At 42.0% G+C, this 19190-nt stretch overlaps 1 pseudogene; it reads right to left on the reverse strand.

Annotated features, from left to right (window-relative positions):
* Positions 1-3602: 3602 nt before the first annotated feature.
* LOC147679723 (very-long-chain (3R)-3-hydroxyacyl-CoA dehydratase 1-like) lies at positions 3603-8278 on the reverse strand (annotated as a pseudogene).
* Between the last annotated feature and the right edge of the window lie 10912 nt (positions 8279-19190).

Here is a 19190-nt window from a genome sequence, read left to right on the forward strand (position 1 = left end):
CAGTGCAAGGACCAATTGCAGGAGTAAGGAAAAAGAGTTATTCAAGGAAAGGTAGAACTGTTTCAACCTAAGGTGTACAGATGAGGCATAGCACATTAAAGCATATCCTAGACTCCACAGCCACTATTGGAAACCACACAGCAGTGGGGTGGACTGACGGGAGGTTGGGAAACTGGGCACTGCTCTAGCTCTTGTGCTCTGGATCACCATGAAGTGTTTGAGTAAGGCTCTACAGAAACCCAAATAGACAAGGCGCAGTATTTTAGCCCAGAGACAAAAATTGCTGCAAATGATGCCTTTCTAAACTAGTTGACAAGCTCTTACTCTCCAGATTTAACATAATCCAAAAGCCTGTATGAAATATAATAATATTTTCAGAAATGTGGATGGATTATTAAAGGGCTGAGTTGATAGCCTTTCTCTAACCTCATCCACAAATATATTTAAATCCCTCTCAACGATGCATGAGACTGGAAAATAGAGCAGAACTTCCTTAAGGGCTGATAACATAGGGATACCCATGAACCAATGTAGGACTAGGTTTATAATAGGAGGCCACATATTAATTACTTATTATAATTCTCAATTTAACTTAAACAATAGGTTTCCCCATCCACTGGAAGTGCCTGTCCTGTAATCCAGTAAATCTATTCATGACCAATATGCTTATGGCTTTAGCTATATGTGTCTAAGCTATCCAGAAAATGTCCTGGAATTGACCACACAATTCAGGCCTCAGACTCATGTATCACTAAATGTGTCTTTTGTGGTAGGATTTGCCAAAATGTATACATATTGGTAAGTACCAAATTACTATGTATCATTTACTTTTCCATCTTAATCCATTCATGCTCAAGGTGTGCAAAGAGGTTGCTATTGATTTTGCGACCATAGCATTACTCTAACTGTCCTGCGAACACATCCGACACGGCCCGTCTACCTTCAAACACAACAAAAATAGGTATTTATGAGGAAACCTTTTTTGGCTTAACTTACTTCCATCATTATTATGCTTCCTCATCCTAGAGAACCCTCTTCTATCTTATGTTACATCATCAAATGCCAGTTTGAGCCCACTTTTACCAGACTAATGCTCTTCAAAGTTCATGAATTTCCTGCATCGCTATGAAACTCTACACTTCTCTTTTTTATCATTTTGCCTTCCTGATCTGACTCCCTAAAACAGTGCATTTGATGATACCACATAACTAAGTATCCCATGAAATTTCATTCCGGAGGTCGTCTCCAGACTTTTCAGCTCATCCATTCTTTTACCCAACTTCCAAAGGCTGTGATCATTGGGTCAGCAATGTTTGAATGAATTTAGCTAGTCAAGCCTTGGGCTTGCAGTGTTTTGGATTTCAGTGTATTATAAAATAATTGTTCTTTTACACAGTAAGTGAAAATGTTTACACACATCTTGCACAGTTTCCATTTTTTAAATTTTATCTAAAATCACCAAATCTACGTGCATCTTTTTCATTTCTTGCTCCAAGTTGATCTGGGTATACAAGATCATCTATTACCTTGATCCTGCGAGTTAAATCTTCATGGTTTGTTTTAATCCAGAACTGTGCATGTCTCCTGTGTTCATCTCTAGTAGAGTTTTGATACCTCAGTCTTCTTCATAATGTCTTTAAACACTGAAGTTTGCATCTCCTGTAAAGAACTACTTGGTGGCATGGAACTCAAATTTAAATTCGAAATTCTTTATTTCGGTTCAGTTAAAACAATAAAAGATATGTCGTAAAAATCACATTCGAGTTATTTAAATACAGTTGATGCAGTTTTATCTTCAATTATTATCAATTTATCAAGGAAAAGGGCATTAGTAAGAATAGATAGTAGCATGACCTAACCGCAATATCACTATTAAAATATACAATAAGTACATTAAAACTAGGCATTGGTTGTGTTATAAAATCATTTATATGAAGTGCTTGAATCAATATCCATTACTCAATAAACCTCATCTTCCATTGTTTATACCTTTCGGTGCAATTCCTTGTATGATCTTCTAAAAGCTGCAGGTACTTTATTAGTTCAAATATAAGATCACAATTTTTCCTTGTGCCACCATTAGTTCATAAAGTGCATGTGCAAGGCTTGCTAAAATCACTGGCTTAAGTACACATATTTGTAAAATGTTAAAACTTCAGCCCAGCTTAACTTTTATGAGACTTACATTAAATAAATATCTGCTTACACTGAAAACAATTAATTGGGATGTGTCTGTTTTCAATATTCTTTCCGCCTCTAGACAAGACCTAGTATTCATGTTTTTACAAATGGGTTGAATTAATTTGTTCCTGGGTTTATCATATTTTGGACAGAAAAATAGTACATATAAATCATTTTCTTTAGTCTCATTTTGACATATTACACAAAACTCATTTTTTTTTCCATCGTGGTTACTAACCCATTTTGATTTGTGCACATTTATTTTTAACACACCATATCTAAACTTCATATATAGGGATCTAGCTAATTGTGGGATCACCTCATCGCGAAAAGACTCAAAGCTTGCTACTACTTTGAAAAGAAGGAACTTTGTTGTTAATGTACCAGTTGCCGAGCTATGTAACACACTATTTTGAATATAAGCCCAGAAAGTGTATTTTTACAGTTTCCTAGAAAGTAATCTCAACTGAGTTGGCTCTTCCCAATAATGAGATAGACCTAGTTTCCCAAACCAAGAAGAAACATGTTTAAGCCATGGGATGCTCCTGCTCTGATCAATCTTTAGAATCTCCTCTAAGCCTTCCTTATAGTGTGTCAATTCTATTGTTGAAAAGAGTCTCCCCCAAAATAGAAGAGGTCTTAATACAGCATGGTGGTCTGTACGTTTGGCATTTAGATCTATAACAATGGGAATTAAGGGTGTTTGTACCAGTAGACTTAATAGTCTTCTAAAAAATGTGTTTTCTTCTAGTTAAAAACTCTTTTTTATAGTAGGGCCCCCATATTTCAGCCCCATAAAGAGAGGCAGATTTTGCTTTATGTTTAAATACCTCCAAGGCTCGTACACTGCTTTCGAAATACTGCTTTCTTTATTATCACCAGTGAATTTTGAAGCGAAATAATCTTGTTTTTTCCCCATTGTGGCTTCCAAGATAGTTGTGTATCTAGGGTTATTCCCAAATAATTAAAACTTTGCACATACCCTAGCTTTTGGAAATTGATCACTAAATTCTTTTTAAAATATCTATGTGTGTATATTGCCATATACTTAGTTTTGCAGGAATTTATTTCAAGGCCCTTCATATTACAATATGCATAGACAGAATCCATTACACATTGTAGTCCTTTGAGGGTTTGTGATATCACTATGGTGTCGTCAGTGAATAAAAGAGCTGGCACCATGTCACCCCCCCCCCCTCCCAACTTAGGCAAATCATTTGTGCATCCGTGCAGATAATTTGGGATATCGTTTACATACAATGAAAATAAGGTGTGTGCCAGTACACACCCCTGGCGTACACCCTTTCTTACAGGGATAGTCTTGGTGAGTTGGCTCCTCGGGCCCTATCTTACTTTTGCAAAGTTATCGTCCTGTGGTCTTATTATTTACACGAGTAATTCATCTGGCATCCCTTGACACTTCAACGATTCCCAAAGTAAATTTCGAGGTATAAGGTCGAACGCGGCCTTTGGGTCTACAAAGGCAATATACAAGTGGTCCTTTTTAAAATGTATGTATTTCCAGCATAAACATATACATCTAAAAACCTGATCGATTGTACTGGTTTAAATTCCAAATCCTGCCTGGAATTTTGAGAGCACATTATTCTCTTCAAGCAAATCGTTCAATCTGTTTAAAATATGCCTAGCAACATTTTTTTGTAAAATATCAATTAATCTAATTGGGCGATAATTTGCAGGGTCATAACGATTGGCTTTCTTAAAGATCGTAGTGATTTCTGCCCCTTTCCAAGATTCAGGTATTGGTGCACCCGAGACTATTCCGTTGCATAAGCAATTTATGTATGGGCCCAAGACACTGCTGTCATGTCTCAGCAAATCTCCCGGTATTTTGTCGGGCCGGGCGCTTTCCCTGGTCTAACTGTATCGACTGCCATCAGTGTTTCTTGCAAACTAAAATGTAAATGAATAGCATTTGGATTAAATACAAATTCAACAATAGTAGATGTTTGTTCAGTTTCAGCTGCCCCATAAAGGTGGGAGAAATGGTTGACCCAAGTATTGGCATCAAGAAAGAGGTCCTTAGAATTCCTACCTTATTTCCTTTTGTTATTAGTCGCCAAAAGCATGCCTGGTCCTTTGACTTAGCTGCGCTAACTAAGTCTGTCCAAATATTATCATCCCAGTTTTTTTTACATAAGCAAGGATTCTCTTGTATTTAATCCTTTTCTCCCTTATGACAATTATGTTGTTATTTTTTATTGTCAATATATGTTCAGTTTTTGCTTCATGACACTCCTTGTTATACCAGGGGTTAGCTCTTACATTTGAATATTTTCTTCTTCTGCTACACTCCTTGGGTATTCTACTCACAATCTGTGCTAAAGCATCTAGGAGGGCATGTTGTAAGGAAAATATTGGACATTCTACTGCTGGTAAGTCTATGTGGGGGGAGATGATGTTTACAAAAGTATTATAGATCTGCCTCATAGACTGATCGTTTCCTAAGATGTAAGGCCACTTTAAGGCTCAATGATTATTACTCACTAAGATGTCATCCGTGGAGATATTATTATCTCCACTACTGAAGGTGGTGGCAGAAAAAAGGTGAGTTGCTAGTGTCAAGTGTAGGGGTCGGTGATCACTTTCGGTTCTGGTATCTAGTATTGAATCATGTACATTAGGCCAGAACTCAATGGATACCCTTATGTAGTCTATGTTACTCTGGCAATTACCTCTACAAAATGTGTCAGCATATGGTCCTTCCGAGGGTAAGAGGCCATTACAAGCTCTGAGTCCCTGCCCTGATGTTAGTTTCATATTTGTGCGACCGCTACGGTGCACAGCACTATCGGGCTACTTTCTACGGCAGGAATATTATTTGCTATATCTTCATCTTCAAAAAGGTTGTCAAAGCCCACCACTGGTTCGAATTTGCAATTTAGATCGCCCCCTACAATTACCATTGCCTTCGGCTCTAATGAGTTTAAAAGGGAGTCGAGTTGCTCTATTACTAATGATTCTTTTGTAGCTGGACTTGGTCTATTATAAATAATTAAATATATTTCTTTTTTATCCCGTGTGATCATTTTCACACCAACCATATCATGGGACAGTATACACAATTGGGTTGTAGCAATTTCAAGAGGAATTCTTACCCACATGACGAGACTCCCTGATGGCTTGCCTCTTGCCGATGGAATAGCATTGACACTGAATGTCTTGAACCCAACCCTGTGAGGGGTTTCTAGTGCCCAAGTCTATTGCAAAAGGCAAATATCACTCTGTTCTATCTATTCAAGCCATTCAGTGTCTTTAAGATTCCTATTAGGCCCCGCAATGTTCCACGAAGTAAGTCGTACTTCCAACTGCTTGTTTGATTCCATATCTAAATATACGCCATTTTTCGTATTATGGTTGATTATATTTGTTGTAGGCTATTTAATCGTTGAATCAGAAAAGTGCTCTAAAAAGTAAGTGGAGGAACATTTAAGTCGTCTACCTCCTGTTGTTCATTAGGGTCTGATGTCTCACGAGCGTTTGAAGTGCTCTGGGTCTCATCTAGGCATTGTATAATTAAATAACATGTCTGATCCATACTGCAATTTGTCTGGGTAATAGCAGTAAGATGTATTCCGTATTCTAAAAGGTTTAGTTGTCAGTCTAAAGCATATAGAACAGACAGTGTCTGAGCCTATTTGGAAGTACACCAGAGGCACCGTCATAGACAGTGTTCCTAGGTGGTGGTCTATAAAAATAGCCTAGGGGAAGAGCGCAAATACAGGTACCTTGGGGTGATATCTCCTCTGGCATATTTAATAAGCTTCGAACCATCTGAGGCCGGTGGAAATTTATTACTACATAATCAACAGTCTTATTCCATAGATTGGACCAAGATTCATTCTGCTCTCTTTTAAGAGTGGGGACCCCAGCTAGGATTAGCACATAGGGACATGAAGCAGGTGGCAAGCCCAGGACATCAGTATTTGGTTTCAAATTGGTACCTTTTGGGCTGTTTATTACAGCCGAACCAATACGGTTTACGGGTAAATTAGAAGCTGCGTGTGCAGAATGTATGTCAAGCATCTCCCCTTGTTTATCATTTGATTCCTGTGATCTACTCCATGTGCTTCTACCCCTATTGTTAGAATTTATCATGGGATTTATCGTAGCCATGTATTTCCCCATATTACTCATTCCGACTCCGCTAGTAGTTGATGGGCCTTCTGCTTGCATTGATTGGCTCGCCCCTTCAATGGCATCTGAGTGAATAACACCATTGCTACTCAAATTTCCTATGGCAATGTTCAACTACTCTATCTTTTTATCCATTAACCTAAATTTCTTGTCCATTAGTTCATTAATCTGGGCTAACATTGATACAAGTGCAGTTTCTAATCTCAATGTTAGGATGCGATCTAAATCCCCAAAACTCTCTTTCGTTGGTAAAGGAAGAAGGGGAGAATCTACTTCTGTCTGTGTACTAACAGATCTTTTCAGCATTGCAACTTGTTCATCTATATGACATGTTGGATTAATCAATGGTCGTGATCCCCCTACTCTTTTTGTTTTGAGTTTTGTGTGACCACCAAATCACTCTGCTTCATTCAGTGATCTATCTCCTTAGGCTCTTCTAATGTCCTCGGAGCACATAGTCTGGTTGCTATGCCCGATCTACTCAGATCATCTAACGTTGTAATCAAAGGAGTAGAAGATGAATTTGGTGGAGCAGGTGACATTGGCTCATTTTGAACTATTATTGTTGGGCTTAATGAAGGCAGTTGTGGTGAATCACTCAGATTAAGAGAGCGTGTTTGTTTATGCGTAGGAAGTTTAGAGGGGTCAAGCGTCTCTCTGCCATTTGTATTTCCTATGTCAATGGGGATTCCGCCCTAATAATAAAGGCATATAGGGTGCCTGCAGCACCTTTGTGCTTACTCATGCTCTTTAAAATATAAGCTAACAGTAGTTCAAACTTAGGGATTTACAAGTACTAATCAGGTAACATGGGAGCTTCAAGCACTGTCAAAGTCTTATCGCACGATCTGAGAGTGAGACGGCTCTCAGAGGGGTGGCCCAGCCCAGCCTTTTCTGGTCGCTGATGGGCACATATGGGCTGGCCCTTGGCCTGGGCACAGCAAACGCCTGTCCCGCGCTGCGGAAGGTGGGTGCGGCTTTTTTCACGCCTCCGGGCACGAGAGCAGCTTCAGGATGGCGCAAGGCTGCTGGGACTTGTAGTTCTGCCATTCCCCTCATGGCACGCAGTTGAGACTGTTGGCCGTTCCTCTCACGGCAATTAGGTGCAGAGTACTGCTGTTCCCCTCACGGCGATGAAATTGACCAGGATGACCAGGACCATCGGCAAAACCAGCGTTTAAGTGTCCCGCGATCCGGGAGGTGGGCGTGGCTTTTATCGTGCTTCCGGCGCGAGAGCAGTGTCAGGATGGCGCGAGGCTGCAGGGGCTTTTAGTTCCTGCCGTTCCCCTCACGGTGCGTAGGTGAGACTGTTGGCTGTGCCCCTCAGCCAGCAATTAGGTGCAGAGTACAGCCGTTCCCCTCACAGTGATAAAATTGACCAGGATAACCAGGATCGTCGGCAAAACCAGCGTTTAAGATGGAATATGGGAGCACATAACAAGGAGGAGGAAATAGTAGTAGTCAAAAGAGACGTTATATTTGCTGGGAAGCCTCAGTGAATATATTCCAGTATTTTGTACATAGGGCAAGGCAGCATAGACTGTCAATAAATCTCTCACAACACAACAGGATACAAGATGATAAACAAATTATATCTGGCCCATTTGATGAAGTGTGGTAAATAGTTGAGTAGATTGAGTAGATTGAAAGTATAGGAGGAGTAGCGAGTTATCTCAGTCACAGTCCACACCACTAGAAAGAGAGGAACGATCTCCTCGTTCTGGATCTGCTTTATACTACTGGTGACAAACCAAACCATGAAGATTCTTGAACTCACTTGGACCGCGGGAACGAGCACAGATGTGTGCTCTATTCCAACTGCACAACGGACGAGTAAAGAAATGGTCTGGAAAGATTTCAAGGTGTTCTGAAGGCCTTTATATAGTCCTTTGTGTGTTCCTGTCTCCACATAAAATCAAATAACGGCAATAGCCAGAACCAACGGCCACCATTATGACTGCTTGGGACTGTCGTAGGGTCCAGAGCCGCCACACTTATCTGCACCTCCCACTCGTTGATGTAACTATGCTTGACACACAGGACGTGGCGTAATGCATGGAACTCACTATGTTAGGAGACTGCAATGCCTGGGAATAACACGGCCATGATTTTGTGGGACATCATATATGAAGGGGGGTGAAGGTTGAGGGGGGTCTGAGCCCAGCACTGGTAAATGATGGATTGAAAGGGATCTTCGTGAAGTAGAATTTCAGCCTCACCTTCCTGAAAAATTGGTGGAGTTAAAGTTTCAGGTTGAAGCTATCAGATAAGTTGGTAGGGACAAAGGAAAGACCCTTCTGTAGGATGGCCTCCTCATCACTATTCAGTGTGTATTCAGAGAGGTTAACTATGGGATTGTGTCCACTTTGTCTCTTCAATATTGGACATCGGACCTGAGTAGCCAGGCTTGGCACCAGGAGTACGTCAGTGTCCTTCTAACTTGACCTCTTACATTAATGACCACACACGTAGCACCATGTCTAATTAGCATTCTCACCCGTAGGTTGCCCCCTCCCGTCCTGAAGAAGACTCGCAGCCTAAACTTCCCTCCATGCATCAGCCGAGTCGAAACGTTGACGCCCTCTACTTTACAAGACCTGTACCTGCTTCCTATCTGATATACCCTTGAAAATGCATTGTATGCACAGTGTAAATTTACATATTACATGTAAATAAATGCTATGGAGTAGTTTGAAAGCATCAAAATTTGTTTATCTTTATTCCTGTGATTTGCACTCCCACCACCCTCACCACCACTCCCCGATTTGTTCTCCTTTCCTGCGCGCAACCTATTGTAATTCAGTGATTAAAATGGTTTCAGAATCAACTAATAAATGTTTTGTGAATAATTTCATTGTGTTTGGCGCTATTATCTGTGTGGTTCCTCATCACATGTATTCATTAATAGACCTTGATTGAATGCATGATAAAGGTCATTGTGATATTGATTATCAGTGTTGTAGTATTCAACACAACATATACTGTCTATAGTTGAATTGAATTCATAATAAACTGGTCACAGACTACCTTTATATTCCCACATTGTACCCAGGTCCATCTTGACTTATTGGGTTACCTTATTTTCTATAATGAATACAGAATTATAGTTGCTGTGGGACCTTTAGGGATAACATCACCTATCATAGAAAGAACATTGGGTTAAATACAGTGAGCCGGATTCTGAGATTCTAGGAGCTAGAAGTCTGATACAATATTCTTGGACATGTCTAGCAAAATTATAGAAAAGGGTGACTGATCGTTCTTTAGCTCACTTCACCACCCCATTTCAGACACAGTCATATGCAAACCAGTCTTGACTGTGTTTCTCCTGGGAACAGTCCAGCCCAAACTGCCAAGACAGGTCCTCCCTCAACCATAAACAAGCATCCTGGCACTGGTTTCGGGGCATCACCCCTTATCAGCCAAGCTAACTTGAATTCAGTGGCACAGTGAGCCCGGTAATTTCAGACGTGGGTCCCTTGCTCACTTTGCCACTGGATTCAAGCTAGCCTGGCTGATGAAGGGTGTTACCCTGAAACCAGTCCCAGAATGCTTGTTTCCGGTCCAGGAAGACCTGGCTTGGCAGATCGGACTGGACTATTCCCAGAAGGCACAGGGTCAAGACTGATTTGCATATAGCTGGGTCTGAACTGGGGTGGCGAAGTAAGCTAAAGAACCATGATGACCTCAACCCAGATCTGTGGCTTAGGGTGAGTGTCTGAAAAGTTTCAGCGCTCCATCCTTCATCCCCTTGTGTTTGCTTCCTTCAGCAGCTTTCAACAAACTATACAGACATAGATTATTGTATTGACTCTGGTTTTAAAAATCCTTAATGTGAAGTTTTACTTTTGAAATCTCTTGTTCAAACAGAGGACTGATAGCATATAGATTTTGAACATCACTGATATGCTGTTCCATTTTAACCATCCTATTTTCTAGCCTTCAATTTATTGCAATTTCTTATTCTTGGTACTCGCAAAGGGCTAAAGGGCCCTCATCTCATCATGAATGTTATTAAATTGCTAGATGAAGAAATAGGTGAAGGTGGCTCATTTTTTGGCTCTCTTAGGTTTTGCCCCCGTTGAAGTAACCTTCCCTCCAACGAGTGAATCATTTTGATAGTCAGGTGTTTACTGCGAGACAACCGCAGAAAAGATTTTGGTCTCCAATATATCAGGGAAAGACAATTTCCCATAAGGACAAACAAAAATGGAGATTCAGGAAAGACATCCTTAGGTCAAGAGTTTTACTTATAGTGAATCTTACCTTTGAAGGCGTAATATTTTGTCTGAAATGAAGCGGCAGTAATCAGGTAAAAATTGTAAACAAAGTGACTTCAATGCAAAGAAAAGATGCTAGGATGACTAATGCAGAGAAAAACATCATTTTTGTACAACCTTCATGAGCAGAAACCCATGCTGCAAACTACACAAAATGGCCATCAGTTGTATGTTGTAGAGCAAATATAAGAAACATTTGTAAATCCTCCTAAATTAGATATAAAATAAAAAACGCTGGGCGCAGATCCATTCGTGCATCAGCGGAGGTAGCAGAAGACAAGAATTACACCCAGTCAGTGGGTTTAAAGGTAAAAGGAGCTCTGCAGCGCGACAGACCTCATGGGTCTGCTGTCATCTTGCATGGCACATCAAGCCACTCCCCTTTGCTCTACCTTTTCTAAATCTATGGTTTAGTGAAGCTTCTTCTGCCTGTTCTGCACTTATTGTTTAGAGAAGCTTTCTCTTCCTATCCTTCAGCTGAAGTTTAAAGACACTTGCTCTACCTCTCTTGTACCTATGGTTTAGAGGTGCTTAATCTACTAATCCCACACTCGTAGTTTAAGGAGATTGGTTCTCCTTTCCTGTACCCAGGGCCGTAGCCACGGGGGGGGGCACAGGAGCTGGGCCCCTCTTTATTTGTGTGTGGCCCCCCTAAAAGTGACAGGACCAGACCTTCTGTTTTTCTTTTTTTTTAAGTTTGAAGTTTATTAAGGCATAAAGAATAAAAGACAGTTCATGAAGAAACAATCAGAAGTTATAAAAACAAGAAAATTCTCTTACATCAGAATAATATTGATCAAAGAAATAATGTGAAATAAAAACAATGGAAGTTAAAATTGCAGAAATATTGAGGGTTGGGGGAAAAACATGAGAATCATACATCGTAGAAGTGACAAAAAAGAAAAAGAAAATTAGGATGCATTAATAAAATTACTTATACTGAGATAAAACATTTCATGGTGGTTTTTGAACTTCAACAGTACGTGGTGGAGAAGTGGGAGATGGTTTGGCAATTCTAGATAAATACTCGGTGAGGGGAAGCCATAGAAGGTCGGGTTTAATTGCTAGGGAAATAGGGGAGACAAAATTGGTGTCTAGACGGTGATTGAAACAAACCGCATTCCACCATGCAGAGAAAGTAACATCCTTGGCCTGTTTCCAATGTGATGTAATGTGATGGAAAGCAATGGCTATCAGGAGATCAAGTAGTTTGTGTTTATGGTGGGGTCCAGAAAGGTCAGGGGAAAGGGAGCCTAGGAAAACATGAAGAACTGAAAAGGGGAGAGTGAGATTAAAAAGTTTTTGTATTTGAGACCAGACTAAATGCCAAAAATGGAGAACGGGAGGACATTCAAAGAGCATGTGTTTCAAATCAGCCAAAGGGCAGGGACAGGACCAACAAGTGGGAGAAGTGTCTGGAGAGAAAGAAGACAAAATTGCGGGAGTGTATAACGTACGATTATAGATAAAAAATAAGGTTTGGGTAGTATTGGCAGCTCTAGATGTACTTTGAATTTTAGACCAAACTTTATCCCAAAGCATAGGTGGCCAATTTTGAGACAAATCATCCTCCCACGCCAACTCAACCTTGGATTTAGTACGTTCAACAGATGCCTGAAGGGATTTATAAAGAAAAGATGCAGATGGGGATTGGTCAAGAGCGTCTGAGATGGAAAGGTGAAGTTTAGGAATAGTGTTGGTGGCAGGGAGAGAGGAAAGATACTGAGTAAGGGAGGGAAGCAGAGATAGGTATTGTTTGCGAGAAGATGAGGGTAACGAAAATTGGGTTTGGAGTAGGTAGAACGGGAGAGGGCAAGAGTCAGAGACAAGTTGAGAAACCCATTTTAAACCACGGGAATGCCAGGATTTCCAATAGATTGAACGATTATGAATTTTAATGAGTTTATTATGCCAAATGGGTTGGGTAGAAGTAGAAGATGCAGAAGGATAAGTGGATATTAAGTATGGTTGAAGAAGAGAGCGTGTATGAGAAATGATGGGAGATCGGAGAGAGGCGACGTCAGAGGAGAATGAAAGAACTTCATTGAATTCATAAGGGTGAAGGAAAGATGATTCTAGTGTCAACCAAAGTGGAGGATAATACGGAAGATCCGAAGAAAGCCAACGTAAGGCTTGTTTTAAGGAGAAGGCAGTATGATATGATTGAAAATTGGGAAATTTGACTCCACCCAAAGATTTTTCCTTTTTTAAAGCAGAGAGGGCTATTCTGGATTTTTTGTTTTTCCATAAAAACTTCAATAAAATAGAATCTATTGATTTGAAATGATGATTGGGGATGCGAATGGGAATCATAGAAATAGTGTATAGGACCAAAGGAGCTAGCATCATTTTTATGGAATCCAGGCGACCCCACCAGGAAAGAAAGAGAGGGTTCCAACGATTGATAGAAGAAGTGAGCTTAGTAGAAAGGGATTCGAAGTTAAATTTGAGGGTGTCAGAGATACGAGGGGCGAACCAAACCCCTAGGTATTTAATCTTAGAGGGTTGCCAGGAGAATCCAGATGTGTCAAATAGATGTTTTAGACATAGGGGATTCAGGGGTAGTATTTCACATTTGTCCGTGTTAAGTCTATAGCCAGATACATTAGAAAAAGCGGAGACTTGGTTTAGGAAGGAAGGAAGGGTTGTTTGAGGGTCTGAGCAGTAAAATAAAATATCGTCAGCGTATACCGATAATTTTACTTGTTGTTGTTGGGGACCATATTGAAAACCGGAAATATTCTCGTCGCGTCTAATTTTGGTTAAAAAGGGTTCTAAAGCCAGAATAAACAAAAGGGGAGATAGAGGGCATCCTTGACGAACTCCTCTTTGGAGGGGAAAATAATCAGAAGTGATGCCGTTAGCAAAAATGGAGGCATGGGGACTAGAGTAAAGTAAAGAGATAAGGGAAATGAATTTAAGTGGGAAACCGAACCAACGAAGAGCTTGGAACATAAAATCCCAGCCAATTCTATCAAAAGCCTTTTCGGCATCGAGAGAAATGGCAGCTAATGGGGAAGTAAGAGAAGAGGCTTTACTCAAAATGTTAAAGAAAACACGAGAATTATCTGATGACAAACGACCTTTAACGAATCCAGATTGTTCCGGACCGATAAGTTCTGGTAATAGAGGATCTAATCTAAGAGCTATAATTTGGCAAAAATTTTATAATCTGTATTAACCAGGGAGATAGGGCGATAATTTTTACATAGAGTATGATCTTTGTCTGGTTTGGGTATTAAACAGATTAATGCTTCTTGGAAAGTCCCCCGAGAGGAACCAGAATCAACAAATGACTGAAATAACAGAAAAAGTTTAGGGAGGAGAAGGGAAGAAAAATGATTATAGAATTCAATGGTGAAACCGTCTGGTCCCGGGGCTTTACCTTTACGTAGGATTGAGACGGCATGAGAGATTTCAGAGGGGGAAATATCTATATTCAGCGTTTGAAAATCAACATGTGAAGATTGCGGGGAAGGAATATCTCGAAAATAGGCAAGAAGATCATCAGGATCAGGGATAGTTTCAGGAGTGTATAGAGTTTGGTAGAAGGAGACAAATTGAGCTAAAATATCTTTATCTTTGAAGAGGGAAATACCAGTTGGACCTTGTAAAGATTCGATCTTTGTTTTTTCTTTACGTATTTTAAGGTAGTTAGCTAGAAGTTTGCCCATTTTGTTTTGTCCTCCGTAATAACGGGAATTACATTTAAGAAGAGAGTTTGATGCCGCATTAGTGGTAAACTTATTAAACTCAATTTTGGCTGAAATAAGTTCGCGAAGTGAGGATTCAGAGGAAGAGTTATAATATGTGTATTCAAGTTTTTTTATTTTATCTAATAGTTGAGTTGATTTGGTGATTGATTGTTTTTTCTTTTGAGAAACAAAATCGATGATAAAACCTCTAGCAGCTGCTTTGAAGGAATCCCACACCGTAACAAAGGAAGACCCAGGGAGATGATTTAGTGTAAAGAATTCAGAGGTAAAAGCTGTAAATTTAGTGGAGAATACGGGGTCTAGGAGTAAAGAGTTATTAAATCTCCAACGTCCTGAATGAGGAGAGAAGGGAATAAGGTCAATATCAACAAAAACGGGAGCATGATCTGAGATTAAAATGGAACCAATGTCTGAATGAGTGGCTAATTGTGCTAGGGGTTTGCTAAGAAAAAGGTAATCAATACGGGATTGGGAGTGATGGGTGGGGGAATAGAACGTGTACTCTTTAAGGTCAGGGTTACACAGTCTCCAAATGTCAACTAGAGCATAATTTCGAATAGAAGTAATAAACTGGGAATGCATCTTAGAGGGAATAAACTTAACCTTGGAATTCCTGTCAAGAAAGGGGTCCAGAACTTGATTGCAATCACCACCAAAAATAACATATTTCTCATTAATTGTAACTAATTTGTCAGAAATAGCAGGCCAAAACAATTTATCAATACCTGTAGGAGCATAAACATTGAAGATAACGATAGGAATTTTATCAATAAGAAGGTTAGTAATAACCCAACGACCATTGTCATCATTTTCATGGGATACAACTGAAACATTTAACTTTTTATGACATAAAATGACAGTGCCATTTTTCTTACCCAAAGCAGGAGAATGAAAAACATGTCCCACCCAGCAACGTTTAAGTTTGCTAGCCTCCTTGTCTGAAAGGTGGGATTCTTGGAGGAGAGCTACATCAGCTTTGAGCCGCGTCAAGTGGGTTAGAACACGTTGACGTTTAATGGGGTTATTTAACCCCTTAACATTCCAAGTAACTACTCGGAATTTGTAACTTCAGTAGAATGGTATGAAAGAAGATATATTGAAAAGTGAATAGGAAAAGAAAGATAATAGTAATAAGAAAGTAAGAAACAAGAAGTGTAAGAGAAAGAGATCAAAAGAGAATAAAGAGAGTATGGTAAAGAGACAGAAGAGAAAGAGTTGAAAAAAGGGATAGAGAAAGAGAACAGTAGAAAATAGAGAACAAAGCATGTAGAAAGTAGTAATATCATAACAGATAAAAAAGACCTCCTGTTTTTGAACTTAAGTAACAGGACCATGCTTTCACTTTCCAAATCAAGAGGTTTCCTTGGCAATGGTTTAAATTCCTCACCCTCTACAAATGGTCATAAAAAACAAACCACTAAAATGTTGTAATGAAGCTCTGTATTTTATTTCAACAGGCCACTGCAGCATTTTAAATGCATGCTACTTTCGGAATCATAGTTTACAATTTCTAGGCATGTGTACCATGCGCACAATAAACACACCATTTAGGAGCCTGCCCGCCAGAGACGAGTAAGTGTTCAGCACACCTTGTTAGTATGGGTGTCAGTTGAGCATGTGGAGGAGAAGAGAACTAGCGGAGGGTTGCTTCACCTGCGTGTGGAGAGAGGAGTTACAGGATACCTTTTGGATTGATCTGTCTTGTGCTTCTCTCTGCCATATGCTTGAGTTGCATTCAAGCTTTGTTGGCCCTGCCGTCGTAATATTTGTTGAGTTCTCTTCCACTGCAACAGCCCTGTTTTGTCAGTTACATTTTGGACACCAGGCAAGAATAAGAGCTATTGCTTATGGGCCAGGACGGGTTGAGCAGAGCTTGCATTGGGCTGGAGGATGAATTCTCCAAACATGCCCGGTTACTCACTGGTAATATTCATTCATTACTCCGAGTCCTGGTCTCCCCGTCCCATTCCTTAACAGTGAGCAGCTAGTCTGCTCTACAAAAACCTATTACCTAGCCAAGCTTTTTCACATCCCCCAGCATGGCATCAACATCATGTGACAATAACAGGGAAGTGCGGTAGAGAAACTTCCTCAGAATACCAAAGAAAATACCCAGAAACGAAACAATCACCCCAAACCAAATACAGGGAGGGAGGGAAGGAAGGGCTCAGGAATGGGATGGGGAGACAAGGACCCGGAGTAATGAATATTACCGGTGAGAGGCCATAGGTGATAAACAAGGAATCAACCTTACGGAAACTAGAGGTCCGCTCCAAGTAGATGCGGAGAGCCTTCAGCACATCCAAAGAGAGGAGGACCACCTCCTCAGGGGAGGCAGGATCCGGAAAAAAAAACATGGAGAACAATATCTTCCGGACAGTAGAATGATGACAACACCTTAGGCAGAAAAAACTGACTGGGACGGAGAATTACTTTATTAGCGCAAAAACGCAAAAAGGGGGGCGAAGCCATTAAAGACCCAATCTCACCAACCCGACGCCCAGAAGTGATTGCCACCGGGAAAAGAACCTTAACAGAAAGGAACTTAAGGTCCACGGAGACCAAAGGCTCGAAAGGAGGACCTGTCAAGGCCCGAAGAACCAAGGGAAGATCCCAGGCAGGCACAGGAGAGTGAGAAACAGGACACTGAAGCAAAAAACTCAGCAAAAGGTGACCCACCAACGGAGAGACAGAGGACACAGAGGAACCCCGAAAAGCAAGAATGGCAGACCACTGCGCACACAGGGAAGAAACAGCGAGCCCCAAAATGAAACCATCCAGCAAGAAGTCCAACACGTTCACAGCCTCACAGGAGGCAGAAGAGAGACCCTTCCCAAGACACCAGGATGAGAAATTCTTCCAATGACGGCCATAGGACTTCAAGGTGGAGGGGTGTCGTGACAACTGGAGGCACCGGGCAACCTCAACTGAGCAACCCTAACCCAACAAACTCAACCTCTCAAGTGCCAAACACCCAGCTGGAGGTGGCGCAGGGAGGCAATCCAGAGAACAGGAGCCCGCAGAGGGTAGAAACACAGGGGAAACCTCCAATGGGGGGATACAGACAAAGTCAGCAGCAGGGGGAACCAAGACTGATGAGACCACTCCGGCACAACCAGAAGAACCTCTGCCCAGTCCAACCGAACCTTCTTGAGGACCTGCGGAATCAAAGCAAACAGAGTGAAGGCAAACAGGAGCCCCAGCGACCATGGAACCGAGAAAGCATCGGTCGCCCACGCCAACCGTGAGGGAACGAGGCTGCAAAACCAAGGAAGAAGGGCAGAATCCTCTGAGGCAAAAAGATCCAGCCAAGGACGGTGGAACCTGAGTACAATCAGATCGAGCAGATCCGGGGACAGACACAGAGACACCGAAGAGGGGAACACCCTGCTCAAAGAGTCTGCAGGCTCATTCTCCTTCCCCGGAAGATAAACCGCCGTCAGAGACAAGAGATTCTGCTCGGCCCAAAGCCCGATCTTCCTGGAGAGCAGAAACAGAGACCGACACATGCCCCCTTGCCGATTGACATAAGCCTGAGTAACCTGGTTGTCGGTCTGCACCGAGACCGCATGACCTCAAAGGAGAGGAGCAAACCACCAGAGAGCCAACCAAAGTGCCCTCAACTCCTTCCAGTTCGAGGACTGGAGAGAATCAAAACGGGAACACCGACCCTGAGCCTTGGAGGCATCCATCCTAGCACCCCAACCCACGGCACTGGCATCCGTGGACAACACAACCACAGCCCGAGGCGGAAGAAGATCGAAATCTCCGGGAAAGAGAATGAGGGGACAGCCACCATTGGAGATCCACTCAAATCCCTGGAGAGACAGGTATCAGGGCCTCATAGTCCAAGGAGGCAGGATCCCAGTGTGACAGAACATGATGCAAGAGGGGATACAAATGCAGCCGGGCCCAAGGAAGGAGATGCAAAGTGGACGCCATCTCTCCTTGACTCCTTAACCAGAGACGGGCGGACACCTGGGTCTGGGACAGAAGCCAAGAAAGGTGATGAAACAAAGTCAACTGGTGCTCCTGGGAGTGGAACACCATGCCTAGATCCATGCAGAAGAGAGCCCCAGGAACTTCAGGGACTGGGAGGGCATCAAGGAGGACTTCTGGTCGTTGATGAGGAACCCAAATGAACCCAGGAGATGACACACCTGGGCCACATCCGACAGAGCCTGAGAAAAAGAAGGAGAAACAATCAACCAGTCATCAAGAAAGGGAAAAACCTGCAGCCCTCTGGAATGAAGAATACCCACCAGAAGGGCCAAGAGCTTTGTGAAAACCCCGGGTGCCGATGAAAGGCCGAAGGGGAGCACCCGGAACTGGTAGTGACGGGAACCCACAGCAAACCAGAGACATTTCTGATCCTCCAAATGGATCGGGACGTGTAGATATGCATCCCTCAGATTCAGGGATGCCAGGAAGCCCCCTGAAAACACCAGAGGCAGGATGGAGTGCAGAGTCACCTGAGTGGACGATGGAGAACGAAGCGATTGACCTGCTTCAGATCCAAAACAGGACACAGATCTGAAGTATCTTTCTTGGAGACCAGAAAGAGGATCGAATAACAACCCTCGCCCCACTCCAGAGGATGAACCTCCACGATAGCCTTCTTCTCCAACAGAAGTCGTACACCTGCCAACAACGCCTCCCTTCGTAGAGGAAGACGGGGCAGGGGAGTCAAAAGGAAGACCGGAGGCAGAGGAGAGGAAAATTCTATCCGATAATCCTCTGGCACGGTCTGAACCGTCCAGGCATCCGGAACCGACAACCACTGGGGCACGAAAGATTGAAGGCAATCACCAACCGGCAAAGGCAAATAGTCATAGAGAAGAGGAAGAAGCGGTGG

Source organism: Lissotriton vulgaris, chromosome 11, assembly GCF_964263255.1.
Source record: "Lissotriton vulgaris chromosome 11, aLisVul1.2, whole genome shotgun sequence".
Taxonomy (NCBI): domain Eukaryota; kingdom Metazoa; phylum Chordata; class Amphibia; order Caudata; family Salamandridae; genus Lissotriton; species Lissotriton vulgaris.